Raw genomic sequence first — 5,953 nt, 5'->3', positions numbered from 1 at the left:
GGTGTCTCTCTTCGTGTGGTGTTGTGGTGTCTCTCTTGCTGTGATGTTGTGGTGTCTCTCTTCATGTGGTGTTGTGGTGTCTCTCTTGCTGTGGTGTTGTGGTGTCTCTCTTCATGTGGTGTTGTGGTGTCTCTCTTCATGTGGTGTTGTGGTGTCTCTCTTCATGTGGTGTTGTGGTGTCTCTCTTGCTGTGGTGTTGTGGTGTCTCTCTTCATGTGGTGTTGTGGTGTCTCTCTTGCTGTGATGTGTGTTTGTTCTATATTGAAATTGTATTTTTTATTCTAGCCCCGTCCCCCGCAGGAGGCCTTTTGCCTTCTGATAGGCCGTCATTGTAAAAAAATAATTTGTTCTTAACTGACTTGCCTAGTTAAAAAAAGGTTCAATAAAATGCGTTCATATTTTTGACAACTTTTACTTTTACTTCACTACATTCTTAAAGAAAATGTATATACTTTTTACTCCGTACATTGTTCCTGACACCCTAAAGTACTTGTTACATTATGAATGTTTAGCAGGACAAAAACGGTTCAGTTCACACACTTATCAAGAGAACATCCCTGGTCACCTCTACTGCCCTTATCAAGAGAACATCCCTGGTCATCTCTACTGCTCTTATCAAGAGAACATCCCTGGTCATCTCTACTGCCCTTATCAAGAGAACATCCCTGGTCATCTCTACTGCCCTTATCAAGAGAACATCCCTGGTCATCTCTACTGCCCTTATCAAGAGAACATCCCTGGTCATCTCTACTGCTCTTATCAAGAGAACATCCCTGGTCATCTCTACTGCCCTTATCAAGAGAACATCCCTGGTCATCTCTACTGCCCTTATCAAGAGAACATCCCTGGTCATCTCTACTGCTCTTATCAAGAGAACATCCCTGGTCATCTCTACTGCCCTTATCAAGAGCACATCCCTGGTCATCTCTACTGCCTCTGATCTGGCGGACTCACTAAACACAAATGCTTTGTTTGTAAATGATGTCTGAGTGATAGAGTATGCCCCTGCTATCTGTAATTTTTTTAATTTACCTTTTAAACACAAACAATTGTTCCATCTAGTTTGCTTAATATAAGTAATTTGTAATGATTCTGATAATTAAGTATATATTTGCAATTACATTTACTTTTGATACTTGAGTATATTAAAATCCTCAAGAAGTATTTCACTGAGTGACTCACTTTCACTTGAGTCATTTCCTATTAAGGTATCTGAACTTTTACTCAAGTATGTAAAATTGGGTACTTTTTCCACCACTGAACAACTGTAACACGTTAGGAGTGTCTTCATCCATTGTCAAACTGTTGCATTCATCAGATTCGTTTTTTTTTTTTACCTTTTAACAATTTTGATGACTCTTGATCAATGCTCATTCGTTTTTTTTTCTTCATTTTTTTTCAGCAGTCCACACTTCCCTTGTATTATCAGGGAACAGCTGACAGTAACATTCTTTCCGTTTATTAATTTGTTAATTAAGAGGTGGTGTGGTTGAAATACAATACTCATATAATATATAATAATGTTATTCTAACTGTATCAGCGCTCCCTGTTTCAATGTGCCTGCATGGGTGGCTGTGTGGGACTGGGAGGGTGGCCACTAGTGGTCTATAGTAGAATTGCAGTCTGGCTTTTCTCTGGAACACAAAAAGAACCACGAGACGAGAAAGGCTAAATAAAATCACAAATTCCATTCACTTGGCTTTATGTGTGTTTCAGAATATTTTTGGGATGTTACTCAGGGGCATTTCTAATCATTTATTATAGTTTCAGCTATCAGACACGTTTACTAAAAATGATTTTGTTATGCTAAATTCTGCAGAATTGCATCCTGGGAAAATGCAAAAACACTCATATTTTACGAGTAAAATAACAGTTCAAACGTGTTTTCACCTTTCCATCTACAAGTAGACAAAATAACACTGAACGTTCATTTAATTGATTTGCTTTTTTCTCAATAGCCGTGGTGCTATAACCATTAGACTAAAACGTTTGCAAGGGAATCAGTATCCCACATTACTCATGTACAACTCATACTTACCTGGCAAGGGAGACACCGTGATCAAGAAGGCGGTTCACCCAGGGCGAGGCTCAGCCATTGCACTCCGGCTGTGCTGACCCCTGCGAATTTCTCAAATGTGGAAATCTCGATTGCATAATTTCTGGTAGTGGGGGACTGCGTTCGCGCTCTCCCCTGATTTCACTGTGAAAGAAAGCCGATGCTATGACATGTAGATATCTACCTTATTTACAATTTGGTTGTTGTTTTTTTAATAGCGCTGCTGTTTACAGATCCAGAGTCCGATCGGTGCTGTATCCGATTCACGTGCTGTTTTCTAATATGTGCAAAATATTCATCAAATCACCTCTGCTTAGTCTAATACAGTGATAACAAAAAGAGACCAAAAACGATTTAGTCCAATCACTGTACGCCAAAATATGATGTGGCTGTCCACGTTTCTGATTTGTGTGTGTGCGTGTTCGTGCAAGTGGGAAACATGTTAACTCACCCTACTTGTTGAGAAACACCAATGCCATCATCCTCTCTTTCATGTTGACAAAACGGTCTATCACTCTGTCATACAGCAAGTACACACTTTTATTTGTTGTTGTCCTAGGCTACCTGTATACAATGCTTGCTCGCTAACCTAACTTCCTTTAATGGGCAACGTTAGCTAGTTAACATTATTAGCCTTCTACATCTAGCTATATATTGAATTTCCATCATCTCGGGCCAGGGGCACAACAATGTATGTATTAATGGTTGGATCAGAAAGCATCAGATAAATGGCCTACCGACACAAAGTGACGCTGTTTCACTCGCTCGGATGCTTTCTCCTGTGAGATACATTCAGCCTCTTGCGAATTCAAGGAAAATTAGGAAACACAGAGAGACGAAAGATACATTATTTATTTTTATTTTTTTAATTGGGAAGCCTGTCTTCCCTTTGGCATCCACGAATAGACGCCACTGGAAACAGATCCATACTTGTCAGCCTGACATCAGTCACTTCCCCTCTGCAGTCCTGGAGACACCGCTGCAGCAGCTCTTATATCCGGTCTCAGATGCCTTCCCACACAGTAAAACAGGGTTCCTCAACTAACAGCCCGCGGGTGATTTTTCATTTCATCAGATTATCCTGCCAACCTCCAGAGGGAGTCAGACGCAATTGTGTCTGGATATTTTACAAGTGTAGACAGATCTGGACAGTGAAACTACACTGCTCAAAAAAATAAAGGGAACACTAAAATAACACATCCTAGATCTGAATGAATGAAATATTCTTATTAAATACTTTTTTCTTTACATAGTTGAATGTGCTGACAACAAAATCACACAAAAATTATCAGTGGAAATCAAATTTATCAACCCATGGAGGTCTGGATTTGGAGTCACACTCAAAATTAAAGTGGAAAACCACACTACAGGCTGATCCAACTTTGATGTAATGTCCTTAAAACAAGTCAAAATGAGGCTCAGTAGTGTGTGTGGCCTCCACGTGCCTGTATGAATTCCCTACAATGCCTGGGCATGCTCCTGATGAGGTGGCGGATGGTCTCCTGAGGGATCTCCTCCCAGACCTGGACTAAAGCGAGACATGATGTCCCAGATGTGCTCAATTGGATTCAGGTCTGGGGAACGGGCGGGCCAGTCCATAGCATCAATGCCTTCCTCTTGCAGGAACTGCTGACACACTCCAGCCACATGAGGTCTAGCATTGTCTTGCATTAGGAGGAACCCAGGGCCAACCGCACCAGCATATGGTCTCACAAGGGGTCTGAGGATCTCACAGGGCGCCAGTGGCGAATTTGCCAATCTTGGTGTTCCCTGGCAAATGCCAAACATCCTGCACGGTGTTGGGCTGTAAGCACAACCCCCATCTGTGGCTGTCGGGCCCTCATACCACCCTCATGGAGTCTGTTTCTGACCCTTTGAGCAGACACATGAACATTTGTGGCCTGCTGGAGGTCATTTTGCAGGGCTCTGGCAGTGCTCCTCCTGCTCCTCCTTGCACAAAGGCGGAGATAGCGGTCCTGCTGCTGGGTTGTTGCCCTCTTACGGCCTCCTCCACGTCTCCTGATGTACTGGCCTGTCTCCTGGTAGCGCCTCCATGCTCTGGACACTACGTTGACAGACACAGCAAACCTTCTTGCCACAGCTCGCATTGATGTGCTATCCTGGATGAGCTGCCCTATCTGAGCCACTTGTGTGGGTTGTAGACTCCGTCTCATGCTACCACTAGAGTGAAAGCACTGCCAGCATTCAAAAGTGACCAAAACATCAGCCAGGAAGCAAAGGAACTGAGAAATGGTCTGTACTCACCACCTGCAGAACCACTCCTTTATTGGGGGTGTCTTGCTAAATGCCTATAATTTCCACCTGTTGTCTATTCCATTTGCACAACAGCATGTGAAATGTATTGTCAATCAGTGTTGCTTCCTAAGTGGACAGTTTGATTTCACAGAAGTGTGATTGACTTGGAGTTACATTGTGTTTTTTAAGTGTTGCCTTTATTTTTTTGAGCAGTGTATTTAAATAATACATTTTCCCGCCCTCTAAAAGTACTGACAGGTGGCACCGTTGACTGATTACATCAATATCCTTCTTACAATAAATTAATCATATTTTGAAAGAATAACTGAAAATAATTTTTTGCATACAGAAAAGGACTGGGAAATCTGGTCACAATACAGACACATTTTTTTTTAAATTCCATGTGTAGATGTAACAGTATATCTTCACGTCCATCCCCTCGCCCATACCCGCGCTCGAACCTCGCCCATACCCAACCTCGCCCATACCCGCGCTCAAACCTCGCCCATACCCGCACTCAAACCTCGCCCATACCCGCGCTCGAACCTCGCCCATACCCGCGCTCGAACCTCGCCCATACCCGCGCTCGAACCAGGGACCCTCAGCACAGACAACAGTCACCCACGAAGCATCGTTACCCATCGCTCCACATAAGCCGCGGCCCGTGCAGAACAAGGGGAACCACCACTTCAAGGGCTCAAAGCAAGTGACGTCGCCGATTGAAATGCTATTAGCGCGCACCACCGCTAACTAGCTAGCCATTTGACATCCATTACATAGACATCCTGGAAATATGGGCACAATGTGCATTCGGGAAAGTATTCAGACCCCTTCACTTTTTCCACATTTTGATACGTTACAGCCTTATTCTAAAATCAATTGAATAGTTTTTTCCTCATCAATCTACACACAATTCCCCATAATGACAAAGCAAAAAAAATGAACAATTCAGGCCAAAAATAGTTACATCTTGGTTTCATGAGGCAAGAGAATTTTGTTTCTCGTGGTCTGAGAGACTTTTAGGTGTCTTTGGCATATTCCAATCGGGCTGTCATGTGCCTTTTACTGAGGAGTGGCTTCTGTCTGGCTACGATACCATAAAGGCCTGATTGGTGGAGTGCTGCAGAGATGGTTGTCCTTCTGGAATGTTCTCCCATCTCCACAGAGGAACTCTGGTGCTCTGTCAGTGACCATTGGGTTCTTGGCCACCTCTCTGACCAAAGCCTTTCTCCCCCAATTGCTCAGTTTAGCCGGGCAATCAGCTCTAGGAAGAGTCTTGGTGGTTCCAAACTACTTCCATTTAAGAATGATGGAGATCACTGTGTTCTTGGGGACATTCAAAGCTGCATACATTTTTGGTACCCTTCCTCTGATCAGTGCCTCGACACAATCCTGTCTCGGAGCGCTTCGGACAATTCCTTCGACCTCATGTTTTGGTTTTTGCTTTGACATGCAACAGTCAATTATGGGACCTAATATAGACAGGTGTGTGTCTTTCCAAATCATGTCCAATCAATTGACTTTATCACAGGTGGCCTCCAATGAAGTTGTAGAAACATCGTAAGGATGATCAATGGAAACACGATGCACCTGAACTCAATTTCGAGTCTCATAGCAAAGATTCTGAAATACTTGTGTAA

At 43.1% G+C, this 5,953-nt stretch overlaps 1 non-coding gene across 1 annotated transcript; it reads left to right on the top strand.

Annotated features, from left to right (window-relative positions):
- The first annotated feature begins 2,031 nt into the window (after positions 1-2,031).
- LOC139408147 (U1 spliceosomal RNA) lies at positions 2,032-2,195 on the top strand. Its single transcript, XR_011634203.1, has one exon. It is a non-coding gene; the product is annotated as a U1 spliceosomal RNA (small nuclear RNA).
- The last annotated feature ends 3,758 nt before the right edge of the window (positions 2,196-5,953 follow it).

The sequence above is a fragment of the Oncorhynchus clarkii genome, chromosome 4 (assembly GCF_045791955.1).
Source record: "Oncorhynchus clarkii lewisi isolate Uvic-CL-2024 chromosome 4, UVic_Ocla_1.0, whole genome shotgun sequence".
Classification (NCBI taxonomy): domain Eukaryota; kingdom Metazoa; phylum Chordata; class Actinopteri; order Salmoniformes; family Salmonidae; genus Oncorhynchus; species Oncorhynchus clarkii.
Note: the sequence above shows the minus strand (reverse complement) of the source record. Positions and strands in the feature narration are given on the sequence as shown.